Source organism: Belonocnema kinseyi, chromosome 7 (assembly GCF_010883055.1).
Source record: "Belonocnema kinseyi isolate 2016_QV_RU_SX_M_011 chromosome 7, B_treatae_v1, whole genome shotgun sequence".
Taxonomy (NCBI): Eukaryota; Metazoa; Arthropoda; class Insecta; order Hymenoptera; family Cynipidae; genus Belonocnema; species Belonocnema kinseyi.
Genome location: NC_046663.1, coordinates 135290471 through 135310644, shown reverse-complemented (window position 1 = coordinate 135310644; position 20174 = coordinate 135290471). Strand labels below are relative to the sequence as shown.

At 35.9% G+C, this 20174-nt stretch overlaps 1 protein-coding gene across 1 annotated transcript in view; it reads right to left on the bottom strand.

Moving 5' to 3' along the window:
* LOC117177014 (cleavage stimulation factor subunit 1) overlaps positions 1-20174 on the bottom strand; it is a 65644-nt gene that overhangs the window by 39454 nt on the left and 6016 nt on the right. The window lies entirely within an intron of this gene.

Sequence of the window (20174 nt, the reverse complement as noted above, 5' to 3'; positions counted from 1 at the left end):
GAAATTCAGTGTATCCGAAACTTTTTGTAAGAAATTAAAAAATTTCAAAAATTTCTGAAAATTTATGGATAATTTGCTCAATTTAAAAAATTTCCTAGAATTTATGAAAAATTGCCTAAATCTCCAAAATTTGCAGAAATTTATGAAAAATTGGCAAATTAGCGATAATTTCAGGTATCTAAAAGTTTTCAAAATTTTAGGAAATTATCGGTAATTCATGGTAATTTATCAGTCATTTATGGTAACTTCTCACTTCGAGTATGTCCAATAACTATTCACTACGCACAATCAGTCTCTCAAACGTCAAATCATAATGAAGTGAGGCTATGATTCCGACAGTCCTAGAAAGTAATGCTGACTCGAAATGCGCAAGCGTAACAGCAAAATACATTAATCTTACTCAAAGAGCACAAGCGCAGCAGCTGGAAAGGTCTTTTTATAACTGCTTTTTACCACGGTTTTTACCAGTTGACGTAACAACATAAAACACCTAATTTGCTCTACAATTAAATTTGTTTAATTTCTTCACATCTCTAACTACCAACATTGTATTATTTGTTTATTTATACTCTTTTATAATTAAAACAACATTATTTATTCGGAAGGGTTAAATTTCTAATCACCCAGCCCTGACAAATCAAAAGTAAGGTCACGTCGATGGATGTTATAGACCGCAAGCCCACAACGTAAATGGCAACGTGATACGGATAAGGCCAATTTTCACCTGAGATGTTCGTCTTATGACGAGAAATACAAAAATGGATGCCTTACAGATCGGAGTGGATGCGTTTAGCGATGGCGACCTAACGAAGATGTCAATTTTGACAGTTAACTAAAGGCTTCGATAATAACATACCTTGTAGTATATTTTGAAAAAAAATACACTGTGTTGCATAATTTTGATCTTTTGAGTTTTTAAGCTTAAGTTTATTACAACTATAGGCTATTTGTTTTTAAAATTGTATTTGAAATTACTCTAAGATTGATAGCCAAAAATTTTGAATCACATGAGTTAGTTTATCTCGGCGGAATCTTAGAAATAGAAATGCATACCACAGAGGGTCAACAGACCTGAAACCTTGGCCAAAAACTAAGTATGGGATTTGAATAAATAAACTTATTTATTATTTTACAGATACTTCCGGGTACTTAAAAATTTATTCTTACCATTATATTTGCCAATTGCTATTATTGCGTGATATCTTGCACTTTCGAAAACCACATGAAATCAGTAAAGTGGGGATAATGCAATAACTAATGCATGTTTTAATAATTTCGTAGTGTAAATATTGTCGGTTGTATTTTTGCATTTATAAATGTTTCAAAAATACAAAATAGGCTCAATATTGGTAAAAAACATATAGGTTTAATATTCTTGGTGTAATTTATTCACCAATAAAGTGATCTTTTCTACCCAATAACATCTATGCATGAAATTTGAAAATCTAAACTATTACTATAAAAAAATTATTTATAATTATTATTCAACATGACAATGATTATTTATAATTATTTTTTAAGATTATAATAATTATTTATAATTGTTGTAATGTATTACTTAAGGGTCATTTCCAAAATACGTGATACGTTTAGGGGAGCTCTGGGTTTGCCGAAGTATCAATCTCTATGTTAAGAGCAATGGAAAAAGTATCACGCAAGGGGGAGGGGGTCAGAATTCCTGAAGAATGTATCGCATATTTTCTGAATGGTCCCTTAATAAAGTTAAAAGTTAATTTAATTTGATTAAAGACATATATGATAAAGAAAAAATAGATTATAAATAAATTAATATATAATAAATAGCATAGTTTAAATAATTAACTGTATGATAAATAATGAAATATTGATGTATAAAAATACAACTTACTATTTTATTGTTCTCTTAAAATCTTGAGTTTCAAAAATTTCAATACAGTTTAACAAAACACTTTTTGCTCAATCCGACAACATTTATAAATTTTCGCCTTCATTCAGAAAATGCCATTCAAACTCTTTTCTTTTAAACCAAAGATTCGGTAATCAGCTAACACAAAAACCCCGAGTAAACATTTTTAGCATAATCCGTCAACTATTTTAAATCTTGACCGCCATTTGAGATCCTCCATTTTGAATTTCATGTTTTTGGCCAAAAATTCGTAATCAACGACCATGAAAGCCCCCGATTAAGCACTTCTAGCCCGATTGTTTAATGTTTATAATGTTTGCAAATATTTCAGGTCTCCGGGGCCACTGTATATACCCAGAAATTTTGTATTAAAATCATTTTGATTTTAACTTTCAATCCTACCCAGTATTATAATGACTAATATCGCTTCTTAAAATTCATTTTAAAATTTCGGTAGGGTACTTTATAAAAAACTTTTATTATATATTTGATTCTGAATATTTTATTCAAAATTACTTGACCAACTTTGATTTCAGAAATTCATATAGTTGTACTTGTCAGCTTTTTTTTGCATCGCTGATGATTTTGTGGAATATCATCTTTTTTAGTAATTTAAACAAACAATAAGATAGGTATGATCGACTAATTAAATTAAAATAAAGTTACTAACCTACTATATTAAAAAAACTATTAAATTGTTTAAATAATTTTGGTTCAAAATCAATTAAATTAATTAAATTGATTCATACTTTAATTCAATTAAATGGTACCATATTATTCGACACAAATTTCGAAAGGATTTTTCAATTTCACTTCAAAATTGAAAGAGTAGCTAGGTTCACTGAATTTAATCCACACTTTTTATCCAGAAGACTTTAGAGAAATATATTTTATTCCCTTGAACAAAAAATGTAGTATTGTTAAATATTTGAAAAAAAGTTTTCACCTGTGTGTATCGATACTAGTACTACAAAATACAACTATGTTATTTCGCAATCACAATCTGTTCGGAGAATAATTACTTATCATCTGTTATCACCTATACTGGGTATGCAAAATGCATTGCTCTCCTTATTAGAATCATCATTATTGCATTTTATTAAAATAAAATATAATATAATGTAGATGGCTTTATCCTCAGAGGAAAAAACCTTTTTTCATTTATGGGCTATTTTAAGTTAGGAAGAAATCAATTATACTAAAAGATTAACTGAAAAGATATTGGGTAGAGAATATATGGAACTTGAACAATTTTTAAAAACTGACAAATATTAAATAAATTATGAAGCCATAGTGTGTGGCAAAAGTTTCAGCTTTCTATAATCAGAAGACTTGATATTATTTTTCGCGAAAATAACACCTTCTAGAACATAAAATAATGACAATCAATACTGCACTGATCGTGCCTAGAGAATTGCTTTAACAGGCTCCGGTATTTTTGATCAACAGTTTTTATATAGGGCGAATTTGTTATCAAATCTGTTGTTACAAATTAACTAGAATCAGTTGTGTTCCGAATTTTCTAATTGATTTTAACAATTTCTGTCAGAATAGTAGAATTTGTGAACTTTTTGTCCGCTTGAGTTTTGAACTGACGCTTACAATTATGGTGGCGTGTGGAATCTGCATTAGTGGGATAACGAGAGGGTCCCCTGGATTATTATCATGCCGAAAATGTGACATTTAGTGCACAATAGATGCGTGAAAGAAAGAGACAAGTTTAAAAAAGGTATTAAGAAGTGGTTTTGCAGTACATGCTCAATTTTGGCGTCGAACGAAATCAATCGACAAGAAAGAAAAAGATCTTCTACTTTAGAGACAACGGATGCTGCTACTAGGCAGTCTGATAAGTACCTGAAAATTCTAAGAGATGGCATTAGTATTCACTAATGTGAACCATTTTCGTCGAGCTGCAGCCTTCAAATAACGCCTGTTAAAACTTCAGCCATTTATGTTTACGCATTTACAAGTTACAGCACTGAGAAGCGACTAACCTCCGAGTTTTTTTTAATATGGAAAAATCTGAGTTTCGATCAAACACTGCTATCTTCGCAAGAAAACGATATCCGAGACCAAAGCCAGGCTGGATAAGTATTACCCGGACTCTGCACCGTCGATTGGAACGATTCATAAGTGGTTTACCGAGTTTCGTTGTGGCCGTAAAAGCATAGTTGATGCTGAACGATCTGGGAGCCCAAAAGAGGTCACTACACCAGAAAATGTCGAAAAAATCCATGATATGATGTTGAATGATCCCAAAGTGAAATTGAGAGAGGTAGCTAATGCTGTAGGCATATCATTGGAACGTGTGGGCAATATCGCGCATTCAGTTTTGGGCATGAAGAAACTCTGCGCGCGATGGGTGCCGCGTTTGCTCACAGTGGACCAAAAACGAATTCGTTGTTGCGTCCAAAAACGCAACAACGGGTCGGAAAGGTTATGGCCTCCGTATTTTGGGATGCACATGGCATAATATTCGTGGACTATCTTGAAAAAGGTAAAACCATAACCGGATCATACCGGTTTATCGTCACGATAATGCGCCTGTTCATTCATGCTTAGTTGCACAAGCAAAATTGCATGAAGAGATGGCTCACCGGTAAGCGTTTTTACTCAAATGAGGAGCTCATAGCTGAAACTGAGGCGTATTTTGGAGACCTTCCGATCGAGTACTTTTCGGACGGTATCAAAAAGTTAGAAAATCGTTGGACTCGCTGTATCGACCTAAAAGGAGAGTATGTTGAAAAATAAAACCGACTTTGGCCAAAAAAACGTCTCCGTGTTTCATTTTTCAGGGACTTATCAGACTGCCTGGTACCGATGTCGTCAACAGGCCAAGGACGCCCACAGGAACTCTGGAGCCAGGGGTCAATGAGGCCATAATAAAATCCATAACGGAAGTTCAAGAGGCATCCCTTAAACATATGACTCCGTTATTTAAAAAGTTTCAGAGTAAATTGGACACCTAAATTAATAGTATGAATGAGACTATCATACAAAACTCTCGCCGTATCACTACGGTTGAGACGACAGTTGCGAGCAATGTCTCTGATATCCAAATGCTTCAAGAAGTTACGATGGAACTCACAACCAATGAAACAAAATTGACTTCCCAGGTGACGCACTTGGAGCAAAAATATAATTTGATGGAACAGGCTCCTTTAGCTTATGTCGCCGAAATTCACGGCTTGCCTTTCAAACAGGGGGAAGACCTTCCAGCTATCATAAATGAAATTGCGACCACTTTGGAGATTCCTTTCTCTAAAGAGGGTCTTGCCTTGATTTTGAGAACACGACCCTAAAAAATTGAATGCTTCAGGTCAGTCCCGACCTCCTATTAAAATTGCGAAATTTAGAGTGCAAGAGACTTGTTTTCGTCTGATTGAGAAGCGTAAGAAAAAGCGAGATTTCTCAACAAAAAATATTGGATGTTCTAGTGGAGGGGGGGGGGGGTGCATCCTTTAAATTAGAGAATCCTAGACAAAATACAATGGTCTGATATATAAAGAGGCATTGAACTTGAAAGGAGCCAAGAAGTTTAAGTTCCTATGGATTTCTTGTGGCAAGATCTTCTGCCGCAAGAACAAAGGATTGAGGGGAATTCGCATATACTTTCGCATCTTCATGATCTTGATTGATTTCGCTAGCAATTACTCCATAGACGTTCGACCATCTATAAGAACAATATCGTCATTCTAAGTAAATATCCTGTTTTAAAGAACTTTATTTTAGTTTCGTTTTCCTTTTTTTGGATTCTACCTTTTTCTATTTATTCCTACGTATACGTATTCTCGTTGTTATATTTCTATTCGTGGTTAATCCAATTGCTACATTGAGGTATTTACTAAGATTTATTATTAGGTCATGCGGAAAGAAATATTTCACAATCAAGTGGTATATTTCGTTTTTGAGCATATCTTTTATTTTATTTTTGCAAATTCCCTTCAACTAAACTTTTTGCAAATTCCCTTCAACTAAATGTTTTTAGAGGGTAACATGCTCTTTCGCAGGAACAGTACGGAGTGAAGGATGGGGGGTACGTCTGCCTTTATGTACATCAAAATCTTAAGGGTTCTATCCTATTCACAGCATGCAATTCCATTTTAATCTAATCATGATGTTGTCAACATGAGTACCAAATGTCCAGCAATCTCCCAGCTAAACCTATTCATACACTGACTCGAAATCTTACAGTAATCAATGAAGAAGGGTTCCTGGAGCATTTAATGCCATATGATGGGGCAAATTTATCCTCAGTTCATGATGTGAATATAAAGGCAAAAGGTCTAATTTCAATGTTGCCTAATGTATTTAATAAGTTTGCGCCTTTATATGTACCACGCTTTCAAACGGAAACGGCCCCAAGGATTACTGCAGAAATGAGAGAATTGATGAGAAAAAGGGACACAAAACGTAGATTAGCACAAAGAACCCGGAATAGTAGTATACAAGGGAATTTCGCAAACTTAGAAATCTTCTTCAGACAAAAAATGGGGGCTCTCACAACCAATTTAACTCTCATGCAATCAGAAATAAAAACAAAAAAGAAAACATTTTCCATCTTCTCAGACGCTTGCGTTTAATTCAACCCAAACAGGAATCTCTTGATCAAAATTTCTCCGCTAGTTACTTCCTTACAACATTCATGTTCGAACCCTTTGCGGCACAACTTCCCACGGCCCCCTCCAATTTACCTTTGCAAACGTTCCATGAATATTAATTCTTTTTTTCTGATATTACCCTAGAGTCTTTCCTTAAGGAAGTAATAGAAGTTAACTCTAATGCTATCTTCCAGTTATCTACCCTATTTTATTGGTGGTTTATAAGGTATCTTTAGAATGTGGTATTTTTCCAGATATATGGAAAAAGGCACTAATTCGACCGATTTCTAAAATCGGCAGTCCTATTTCCACTAAAGACTTCCGGTCAATTTTTTATCCTTTATTTGTTATCAAACCCACTAGAACGAATTGCGCACAGGCAACTAACAAATTTTCTTGATAGCAACAAATTATTAGACCCTATGCAATCGGGATTTAGATACTAACACTCACAGCGTCCCTCAAAATCACTACTGATGTTAAGCTGGCTATCGATGAAAAGAGATTACGGTTGTGATACTTTTTGACTTTTCTAAAACTTTTGACACAGTGAACCATAGTGTACGTTTACAAAAACTTAAATTATTTAAAATTTCAAAGTTAAGTTAAGAGTGGTGTTCCGCAGGGGTCCACATTTGCACGTACTCTTTTTAATGTGTATACCTCTGATCTTGGAACGAATCTAAAATTTTGTAAGTATCTTAAGACGCAGATGACTCCAGATTTTATCTTTTCGGACCTGCTGTAGAATTGAATAGACCACTCAGTTAGATCTAAGAGAACATAGACCGTATCATGCTTTGGGCTGAGAATAATGGCCTTGTTTCAAATCCAGCTAAAACTAACGCTGTTATCATTGGGTCTTCGCCTTCTCTCGCTGTCGATGCTCTCACTGTCTCCCTCCTTTAAAGGGTGCTAATGTTGCTATTGTTTTTCAAGATTTGCTCAAGGAGTTAGGATACTTGCTTTGCCATATTTTGTCTTGGAAAGAGCATGTAATGGCTATTTCACGGAACACTTACAGAATTTTACAGCCATTAAATAAAAGTAAGGACTTCTTGCCTACCTCAACTAGGATTCTCTTAGTTAAAGAGTTTGATTCTCCCAATCTTTGCCTACGGATGTATTGCTTACGATGATATATCGGATGAACTGAATGGAAAGCTAGAACAAGAACTAAATGCATATATCCGTTTTATATACAACTTACCTAAAAGTTAACACCTTTAACTACATCGGGAGAGAGCAAGGTTTTTGTCTGTAGCTAAAAGAAGACCATTTTTAAGGGCAATTTGCTATTTACAATATCTAAAAATGAAGCCCCTTAGTATTGGCGTGCATATTTTACATTTGTTGATAAAAATCATCCGGATCACGCCAGACTTCTTGAGATGAACTTAGCTTTAAAAATACCAAAGCACGCAAAACGTAAACTCCAAATATCGTTTATGGTTAGAAGGGCAGGTCTGTGGAATAGAATACCACTAACTATCAGAGAAGCGCCCTCTTACTATCATTTTAAAATCGAATTTTTCAAGTACTTATTCAATAATTCAGATAACTTACTCGAAATTACCTACTACTAATAGTATTTTAGCATTATGTTGACCTCTTCGTACCAATGAAGTTTTAAATTTGATTAAAAACATTTCGTATAATTACAATACTACTATGTACTTCAGTCTATAGATTTTTTATTCTAACGTCCTATGTTTGATATTGATTGGTAGTATTAATTTACTGTTAAATGCACTTATCTAGTCACTTTGCCACGATCTTAGTTTTAAGAATATTACTATGTATATTTTATTCCTTGGAGGGCTACTTAGCCCTAGGGACTTTTTCAACAAATTACAAATTACATTAATTAAAAACAATTGGATGCCAATCGTGGCAGATAAAAAATTTGTAATAAGCTATAATTTCCTGACAATTCAAAACTGACATAGATAAATGACAATTTCGGAGGTAATAGGGTCTTCCACTAATATTTTTTTAAGCTGCTGTATGAAAATGTATGCTCTAATATCACTTAAAATAAGATTATAATTTTAAAAAAGTATTTTTTCAAATTCCTATAAAAAAGAAAAATGTGTGACCGATATTTCCATTAAAAAAGTTATATTTTGGTCACGCCAACTGCGCCCTCTGGTTGTGATGTAATCTGATTACAAACGTTTGTAAAAAGCATCTGAAAACAAGATGGCAATCCCTTGATGTCCTAAGTTGATTAGTTCTTAATATGTCCAACGCGGCAATAGTTGTCCCATTACTGTTTTTGCATTGTAAGCAATGGGACTAGACCACTTTTAAAAATGTTGTTTATTAAACAAATGTTATTTTCGTGAAACAATATAGAAATGAAAACTATGTTACTCATTTTACATTTAAATGCAGTTTTCCAAGCTAATCTGGCGCTCATCTGTACGAGCTAATCTAGCGCTAGTCAGCCAGTCTTCTGAAAAATTATGTGAGATGGCTGACACTGAAAATTATTTCAAAAGCTGTCTAGATGATAAAACAAAAAATATACCTGCTGCGCAGCAACATACGCATTACGCGCTGTTAGCGGGGCGCTTCACGCGAATTTTGACGCGTCTAGGGTACGCGCGTACGCTCTCGAACTTGACACTCGTTTTCGTGATTTAATGCGTACACTTTAACTAAATTTTTTTCAAATATCATAAATATAATAACTCAAATCAAAAACTGCAAGTTAAACTTCTGAATATTACAGCCATAAATTTCAAAATAAATATATTTTATATCAAGTAGAATTTTAAATTGATTTTATTACTTTTTTTACAAATTTTCATATTTTTGAAAAGCATAAGCTTTTTTAATCCTTATCGAAATTAAAAATGTCACAAGGATAAGTTGCAAGTCTTTTCGTCGTGTAACAGAAAATTTGAAGAAAAAAATCTAAAACCCATAAAAACTTCTTTTTCAAAATTTGAAAAGGCTTAAACCTTTTGATTTTTTTTCAGTGACACCTTTACTGTTTTTTTTAAGATGTCGGATTTAATTGACCCAATTATTAAGTTTGTTCAAAGAAATTTTTCATTGGCATTAGGGTCTTATGGAAATACTTAATTATAAAATATGCATTTCTTAAAAGGTTGGATTGGCAAACGTATCGACTACGGATAGGGGTCCTCAGTGCCAAATATAAGATTGAAACAAGTTTTACATTATATATCTATATAATAAATAAAATTAAAATTTGGCATTCAATGAGGTGATCGCGGGGAAGTAAATCACTTCGTAATCCCACAAACACAAAAATTACCAATACGTCGTACAGAGACACACACGTAAAGTTTGAGATCAAGTTAATGGAAAGAAACAAAAAATCAAACGATTGAAAATTTTTATACAACAGAATTTCTGTTAATATACAAAGGATAGTTTTCGACGTAAAAAATAGAGACATCCGCTCCGTTTTAAATCACGAAGATAACTGAAAAATCATTCACGTAGGTCCTCCACTTTTACATCTTACGGGATTCAAAGGAACGGTGCTTTAATTTTTTAAAGGGCTGTGGCCGTAGTTTTACCTGTAGATTGAGATGACCGTTTGCCGGCTCCCTTTCGGGGGCGACAACTGTAGTGACCACGTGTTCTCAAAATTTGTTTCGTTATCCAAAAGGATAGTCTGTTTTTTAAAGTTTTTCCACGTCGGTTCTTAAATTGATAGCATTCTCATTACCAGCAATATGATACATTTCCAACTTCATATGTTTGCGATAGCGAAATTCATTTGCAACAATTTTCGCGTTATCAAAATCGAAAAAATGATCTTCCTCAATACTATGCTTAGTGAGCATTGTCTGTTTGTTAGGGACCTTATTATTATCTTTCTTATGTTCTTTAACCCTTACTCCTAACGAAAGTTTGGTTTGGCCTATGTAAACCACTTTGCAATTTTGACCTTTGTACCAAATGCCATAAACAGTATCACTATTTTGCACTTTATTTAATTTATGTTTAGTGGACCTGAAGACCGACGTAAGGTCTCTTTTGGTTTTAAACGACGTAGTTATGGTACAATGCCTCTGTCAACCATATTAAAAACTACACTCTTTTTGTACTTTTGTGGATGGTTTGAATCAAAATGTAGGCATCTATCAGACCAGGCGGGTTTGCGATAACAATTACAGTTTATTTTTTGAACGTTATTCCTGTGAAGAGTTACGTCCAAAAAGTTTATCGTCCTATTTGTTTCTTTCTCTAGCATGAATTTAATCCCATAATCATTTAAATCAAAAACTTGTAGAACAGAACGGTACTTGAAAACCTATTTTAGGTAAAATACCCGTTTCCAGGTCGTCCATAACTAAATCTGCTCAAATCGGCGAAAGGGGAGAGTCCATTGGTAGTCCTTCTTTTTAAATAAGTTTGGTTTATGAAATTAAAATCTGTACTATTTAGACATAATCGAAGTCCTTCCTTAAAATCTGTCCATCGAATTTTTGCTTTTTCGCGAATTTGATTCCACCTACTACGAACCGCTTTAACTGCCTTTTCGTTCGACAAATTTTTAAAAAGGAAAACCACGTCTAGTGACGCGAAGAAATGATTTTCCGGGATCCTGATATTCCTCATTTTCTTCCTAAATCGAAGCTGTTGAGCACTCTCGATTTAGGAGCTTCAATATTGTTCACAATAATATTTTTTGTGAATGTTGCTCATTTGTAAGTAGCACTACCTACATAAGAAACGATCGGCCTAAGTGGGAAACCTGTCTTGTGAATTTTTGGAAGGCTGTACAATCTCGCAGGATTAGCGTGATATACTTTTAACTATTTCGCGGTGAGTTTATTGATATATTTTTTCGATTCCCATTTTTTTAACTAGTTTTGTGACTTTCCTTGCAATTTTTTTGGTTGTATTTCTACTTCTTTTAACGTAAGTGTCCCGATCTTCTAATAATGCACTAACTTTCGCGTCATAATCTTCTCTTTTCATCGCGACGGTAGTATGGCCCTTATCCGCATTAACAAAAATAATATGAGGGTTTTCTTTTGCAAATTACTGGGCCTGTCTAATTTCTTTCAAGGGTTGTATGATTTTTGACTTTACGGCGTAGCCCCAATTCATAACCCCACATATATTACTCACAATATTCAGTCTAGCGCGATCCTGATCTACCTCTGGTATTTTGTTGATATTAGACTCAACACTGGCTATTAGATCGTACAGTCTGGTGTGTTCCTATCAGGTTGAGCATCATCATTTAATTTGTGTTCGTCAAATAACCTTGAAATTTTTAATTTCTAAGAGTCGTAAAAATTGTTAATCGCATCAATCGGTAGCATCAAAGCTATTTTAATTTGCAAGTTAAAGAACAAAAAAAATATATAAATAAATTTTTTCGATTTTGATAACGCGAAAATTCTTGCGAATGAATGTTACTATTGCAAACGTCTGATGTTGGGAATGTGTCATATTGCTGGTAATAGAAATGCTGTCAATTTAAGAACCGACATGGAAAAACTTTTAAAAATATACCAGCCTGTTGTAAAGAGAAACAAATTTTGAGAACACGTGGTCACTATGGTTGTCGCCCCCTAAAGGGAAATCGACAATAGGTCATCTCAATTTTCAGGCATAATTACGGCCACAGCCCTTTTAAAAATTAAATCACCGTTCTTTGAATCCCGTAAGATATAAAATGGGAAGACCTCTGTGAATGCTTTTTCAGTTTTCTTCGTGATTTGAAACGAAGCGGCTGTCTCTATTTTTTTGTCGAAAACTATCCTATTTATATTTACAAAAATTCTATTTTATAAAAATGTTCAATTGTTTGATTTTTTGTTTCTGCCCATTAATTTCATCTCAAACTTTAAGTGTGTGTCTCTGTATGAAGTATTTTTGATTTTTGTGTTTGTGGGATCACGAAGTGATTTACTTCCCCTTGATCACCTAATTCTTCTGTGACGGAAAGGGACGACCACACAGAGAGTGAGTTGACGGTGATAGAGAGAGAGATGCACGTCATATAACTACTAAGTTTATGCATGAAAACATTTTTTTACCAAATATTAAATTCCAAATTTTTATTTTTATTTCATTGTTATTATTATATATATAATTTGTCTAAATCTTATATCCGGCACTGAGGAGGACCCCTATCTGGTCGAAATTTTTGCGAATCTAACCCCTTAAGAAATGCATGTTTTATAATTAAGTATTTTCGTAGGACCCAAATACCAATGAAAAATTTCTTCAAACCAACTTTTGAATTTTGTCCTAATTAAAAAATTAAACTGAGATAGTTAACTGACATGGTTTCTAAATACATTTGATATCTAGTGCAGAATTTAAACCAATTTCCTAATCTACAAGGAAAAGATTTATTTTTTTATTTTTCTGAACATCTTTAACATTTTTAAATGCATGTTTTATCTAGAAGGAAACAATCAATCATCCTTGTTTCTCTTAAAATAACCTTGAACCTGTTTACATGAATTTGAGTCTTACAAATGCACAATATTATTATTCTGTTAATGCCTTTAAAAAAAACTTTTCTAATTTAAATTAAAATTGAAAATTTCATTTGAATAATTTTCATATCTTCTACTCATCTATAAGAAACTTAAACAAAAAGTCTAGAATCTGAAGGAAAAAAATTTTGAAGTTTTGAAAATGCTCTGAATTTTTGTATTTTAGTTGGAAACATCTGGTTAACGAACTTAGCTTTCATTTTGGGACCCTTAAGAAGTGAATCAAAGGCTGACTCGATTGGAAAAATCCTTCAAAAGTTAGCAAGGCTACGACATTCGGGTAACCGTACATCCAAACTCACAGAAACCGACAAATTTTTATGATTTTCGGACTCTATGAGTGCCGAAACATGAAGATCCGTTAAAAAACAGAGATAGAAAATTTGGACGATTACATCACAATTAGACCAATTTTTGGCCCTAATAGTCTAGCCAGCACGCGACTAGGGCCCGCAAAGACTGGCTAGAGAATAAGGAAAAAATGCATTTTTTAGTGCTTACTTTTCATTTTTGGTACTTTTTAACATCCTGGCTTTTTTTTGGAAATGTGTAAGAAAATATTTGAGTTCTGGCCTAAATATATTTTGTTCAGTATGAAAAGATGTGCCAAATTGAAAAATTTAAGTCAATTTGACGGAGAGCCATTCTCAATGTATTTAGAACGGGTCCTTTGAAGTTTTTTGCCATGCCTCTTTATAAAACTGACAGTGTCCCTTCTAATTGGGCTTATTATGTACCAAATTCGATTAGCCTTCATTCTAATTTGAGGAAAAAATCTTTTGTCAAATTAAAACATTAATAAACTTTAGAAACAGCTCCAAAAGTAGGCGTTTAGATGATTTCCTTCGCTAGTGTAGTTTGGTGAGAAATATAGTATTATCTTAGTGCTGTGACTCATATGTTATAATAAGCTTATATAAATGCAACAAAAATTGTACGTAATTTTTACGATCAGACTTGTTTTCCAAATGAATAAAGTAAAGTAGCTATCTGATAGCTAGTTAATAATTTGAAAAATATTCCCTGCGGTACTAGAAGTCATAGTAAAAACTACCGGTAAGTTCTAGGCGTCAGATAGGGTTGATAACAAGCCAACTTGGATGTTCAGAAAACTTCTTGTTTAATCTAATTTCAAAGAGGCTGTTATTGTAAATACAAATAATTTGCGATAACATTTTTATAATTTTACTAAGTAGGGAAAGGCCTCCGAGACGAAATTCAGATCAAGGCCGCGTGAGCATAATTGGAAATGTTATAGAATTTCATTTGACACATGTCACAGCTCTTTTGTAAGTGGAGCCCAGTTTAAAAAATATTAACTTTTGAAAATTGCAGCTACCTTCACTGATTCACTAGTATCAGTCACGCGGCACGTCTCTCACCCAGCGGCGCTGGCATGGTGGTAGCGTGGATGCTTGCGAGTCTGCTTCTGTGGGGTTCGATTTTTTTGGCTACAATTTTGTTTGTACATAATAAAAAAAATTCGAATTATTATTCAATTTTAATATTACTTGTCAAAATTATATATATTATTTATTTAAAAAAAGGAATTAGTTTCATTTGTTTAAGAAAAATATATATTTATCCAAAGTAATGTCAAAACTAATTTCTGAATCTCGGGTAAATTGAAAAATTATGGCTAATTACCCCAACTGCTTTTTGTCGTTGCTTGCAAAGATGTTGAAAAAATGATAAAAATCGCAAAAAGTACAACTTTTTTGGAAGATTATTTTAAACAGAAAATAAATAAATGCTCCGATGTATCTTCAGTAATAGACTCATCGACCTATCGGACCAAAAATTTACCATTTTGGCTGGAACCATTGCTCGATCAAATTATCAGTATAGAAAAGAAGATTCAATGCCTTCTTCAACTGTACGTCGTACACGTTTAGCTCATCGCAAGAAAATTTACAGTAATATTCAACAAGAGTTTCTCGAAATTGAAAAACCTGTTTTACAGGTACACTGAGATAGTAAGCGAATGCCGGGCCCTGCCAATGAAGAAAATCCGAAATCACATGTTGAAACACTAGCGGTGAAGATGGATCCAATGCAATGGATCACCGCAATCTCGGGACCTTTAGGTGGACGGAGCGACTAAATCGCAACTTGTTAGAGTGTTACGATGCGAGGGTGGCCCCTGAACGGGGTTACATGGCACGACTGCATGCTCTGTGGTGCGAAAAACACCCGGAGCTATCGCACTTTTCTCATCAACGTCTGCGAAACCATGCCGAACCACTCCAAAAAAGGGACTATGTAAGAGAAACGCTTACTCTGCCACAGCCAAAACAAGCCGGAAACCGAGAAAGAGAGGCGACATTAAGATCGACAGCGGGCAGGCTTCCTATAGAGGAAGGACATTGCTTTATGACCCGAAAAAACATCAACACCCAGGATTCTCACAAGCCTAAAGATGTGACTGAAATGGATAACGAACTTCGTGGACATTTTTCTGGATAATCCGACCTCTGGACTATCAATTTCTGTGTATAATGCAGCGAGAGCTTTGGCCATTGCGAACCGTGAAACAAAACCAACGGTCGATCATAAGACCAAAACACGAATACATCAACTCGCCATAACGATAGGCTGGACAAGAGAGTACGCGTCCCGCATTCAGTGTGTGATTGACTATATCACATCTGGCAGGAATTTTACCGCCAAGGTTCGAAAGTTCGCGCGCGAACAAGTAAAAGCTGCTGACCATCAGGCAGCATATTATTGAGAGAATACGGATACTATCTGACGCTAAGAGAAGTCTAGAGCGGAGGGAGAGGTGGGTCAGAGAAAATCAACAGTTTCTCTCTGACCCATCTCGACTCTTCCAGGACCCTCCAGTTACTGTCGACCACCAAACCCAAACCAAAGGAGGTCGAAGTATTTTTGAGAGAATTCTACGAAGTGCAGCATAGACTGGACGAAAACTCAGAGAACATAAATAGCTTCAAGGAGCTGTGTGATGCCCTAATAACACCTGATGGAGAATGCCCACCCATTACTACACAGGAAGTGAAAAAAGTATTGAGTGGGATGAAGAACTATTCCGCTCCGGGGAAAGATGGTATCAAGACCTTCCGGTGGAAGAAGCTCCTTTCAAATCATCAGCATTTGGCCCGTATTTTCACCACATATTCAAAGTCGGACGAGCCAATTCCGGAGTGGTGGGTGGAAGGGCGCGCAATACTCCTGCCCAAAATAGGCAACTTAGCTGACCCGAAGAATTACAGGCCAATCGCTTGTCTGAACACACTGCATATATTCACAGCTATCCTGAATGATAGGATTGTTCGGGCAATTGAACCTGTGTGGCAATAAATGTATGAACAACGCGGCTCAAAGGAAGGCGTAGTAAGGTGTCGGGAGAACCTGCTTAACGATAGATGTGTCTGCAAAGATGCAGCATCCTACCAGCGTGACCTATCGATGGCCTTGATTGATTACCGGAAAGCTTTCGATTCGACCTTCCATAGACTTATTATCTGTCTTTTAAAAAGCTTAAAGGTTCATCCACAAATCGTAAAGTGCATAGAGAGATTGATCCCGCTTTGGAAAACCAGATTTACTATCTCATCTGGAAAAAATCGTGTGACAACTAACAAGGTCACCTTCCAGAGAGGTGTCTTTCAGGGCGACACAATGAGTCCACTTCTCTTTTACCTCACATTATTGCCACTATCTCTAGCACTTCGCCACTCCGGCGTGTACTTTTGCGGCAAACCTGCAGATCGAAAGTACAAGGACACTTATGTATTTTACATGGACGATCTTAAGATCTATGCTAAAAGCAAAGAGCAACTACATCTAGCTCTAGGGATTGTCGAACGATATACTATGAAAATAGGAATGGAATTTGTGGTCGCGGAATATTGAATCTTGAATGTCTGTACAACAGGATTATTCTGGGTATAGCACATAAGAGTCGCAAGCGAAAGAGGCCCTCTTCTTAAAATGGCCAGGAAGCACGAAGAAGTGGGCAAAGGAGCGTTTCTGTACTAAGCAGCGGAGGAGGCTGTCGAAACACTCGAACTTAACTTCAGTATTAGGGTTGAGCAAAATGCATCAAATCTTATTTATCTCAAGTACTCACTTCTGAAAGCCCGGATTAAGAAAGCACAAGAGAAAAACTTGCGTGAACAGCTCCTCGATAAGAGGATGCACGGTATCTTCCACAGAAATCTGGAGGATCAGTCAATGTCGTGTGAGCTAACTTTTGCTTTCCTTAAATTACCCGGATTGAAGTCTGTCACGGAGGGTTTCATTTTGGCATGTCAAGACAGTGTCATTTCCACCTTAACATACCGTCGCCACATTTTGAGCCAAGACATTCCCGATGATAGCTGTAGGGCGTGCCATGCACACCACGAGCATTTAGCTCACACACTATCTAGTTGTCCAACTCATGCGGGAACGACCTACATCCAAAGGCACAATGCGGCACTAAGAGTGCTATTACCATCTCTGTCACTCTTACGGCATTAACCTTAATATCACTTCTCTAAATGCTCCTAGGGAAATAGTCAATTGTCGAGAGTGTGAAGTGCCGCTTATACTGGAACTTTATATTCTCGACACTTGTTTCTGTGGCACACTCGAGGCCTGACATAGTTCTTCTTGACTTCGAGAAGCGAAGCATGCCCGTTATCGAATATTCGGCACCAGCTGAGAAAATAGCATAGCCAAGGAGAATGAAAAGAAAGAGAGGTATAGAGAGATTATAAGGGAGTTGTGACGATTGTACCCGGAATATTTTGTTAAACTAATCGTCCTTATCATCGGCGCTCTTGGAGGTGCCAAGCTTTCACTGGTTAGTAGCCTGAAAAGCATCCCTGCGTATGAACAATATGCTAAAACACTTGCGGGAAAAATGCAGAAGGCGGTCGTCCTTGGGTCGCTCCGTGTCTTCAGAGTGCACAAGACTTTTGCCAGATCATCGTATTGATTCCGTTACAGACTGTAACCAACTATCTTACGGTCGTGAGACGAGGTTATGGCTGAAATTTTACCGCGATTTCGCTGGGATAGGGTGCAGTTTTTCAGATTAGCACCCCTTCCCGGCGAAATCCTGCAGTTTTCCTTATGACAAACTTTTAATTATATATACAATATGAATAATCATGATACTAAATAATAAAATAGATTGTCCATATCTTCTAAATAGACTGCAACTTAGAGTGCCTCAGTTTGAATACAGATTGCAAAAACCATTTTATACTATTTATATAATGTAAAGATAGCATTAGATTCGAAACAAGACTTAAGGAAACCCTTCAACTGACTTTTAAAGCTGTTGACCTTCAATAAATATGTATATGAAAATAAAAAATAAAACTTTAAAATCCCTGGTGCATATCATCTAGCCATATGGATGACAAGAGTCATTTATTTTATGCAGATTTATCTTTTCCGCGACCAGCTCCAAATGTCTACTGAAGAAACAAAAAATCTCAAAGAATTTTGTTTATTTGCTTGTCTTATTTTTGTGAAAGCCTGACTTTCCTGTACAAGTCCTAGTGATGATCTAATTAACGACTTACTACTTTTCCGCCAGATAAAGAAGTATGAAATAATTAATAAAATAGTTTCAAAAGAAACTATTCATAAATTCAAGATGCATTTGCAGAGTCTGTGCTTAAAGTAGTCAGACTGAATCGATTATAAACTATTTATTGAACCTTCTGCATGCACATACCGCTGCCAGCGGGATTTTTAACTCTCGTACGCTTCCTGAAAGGGGGCGGCTGGAGTGCTGTTGAGCTCTCTCGTCCCGGTCTGTTGTAACGCTTCCACCGAGTCGTAATGAGGTCCTTTTAGAGCGGTTACGAGGCGGAGGAAGAAGAAAAAGTCTGGTAGGACAACGTAGGGACTGTAGGGTGGCTGGGGCAGGGTTGTGATCTTGTGTTGGGCCAGGTACGAACTTTCTTTTGTTCGCCTGTTAGCACTCGTGGCACCAATTTCGCGCAGATCTTCCTCATTTGCAAATTTTTGCTCACAATTTTGTGCTCTTGTGTTTTGGCGATGCCAAGTTCATCGGCAATCATTCGAACTCTTAATCTGCGATCACTGTCCAGCAAATTCTTCACTCTTGCCACATTTTTATCAGTTTTGGTACACGAAGGTCAACCTGAACATGCGTCGTCTTCAACTTCCTCTCTCCCCTCCAGAAACAGCTTGTGCCAGTCAAAAACACTTGATCCACTCATAGCGTTATCACCGTAAGTCATCTTGATCATATCATGACTCGCTTTTCCGGTTTTGCCGAACTTAAAAAAAAATTAATGGCGTAGCGCTGTTTCAAAAGACAAGCCATCACGCAGCATGACGACAGCTGTTGCAGAGATTACGAGAACGAGCAATCTACACATCGCTACGGCTGACAGCTGACTGCCGTTAACTTCCAGCCTTTCCTTAGACCCACCCTCGTCCAAAACCAGTTGGAGAAGCCACCGGCAGGCCGTCCGTCTGCCAGGGAAAAAATCAGTCCGACTACTTTAAGGATAGACTTTGCATGGTACCTTTACCGTGAACTAATATCATTAGTCTTATTTTCTGAAAAAGTTAGTGTCCAAGAAAAGCGAAAACTTCAAAATACTTTAAACTCTTTTAAAGAAGACTGGCTTAACAAAAATACTAATTCTATTATTAATACTGATCCCAAAATTTGAATTACTAGCAAGTCATTTTAGCAATTGAAAAAAAAGATGAGTTTTTTAAAATTGTGAACGATGTGGCTGACCGTTCGTTAGCACTGATGTCTACTGTAAGTAATTCGATAACAAACTCGAAATCAGAGAATCAGAGACAGATTCTCGCAGAAGACAGTAGGAAACACTATGTTTGAAAACAATTTTCAATCAAATTTAATGAACACTCTGTTTTACTAGTTTTTGTATACTTATAAATTGGAATAGTTATTCGCGGAGCTTATAACTTCTCCGAGCTGATTTCTTCGCATCTCGAATATGTTGCCTACTGTCTTCTACTACGAGAATCTGTCTCTGCTTCTCTGCCTTCGACTTTGTTATCGAATCATTTACATTACTAATCATTTAAACATTTGCGGGAAAAGTGCAGAAGGCGGTAGTCCTTGGGTCGCTCCGTGTTTTTAGGGTGCACGAAACTTTTGCCGGATCGTCTTATTGATTCCGTTACAGACTGTAACCGCCTATCTCACGGTCG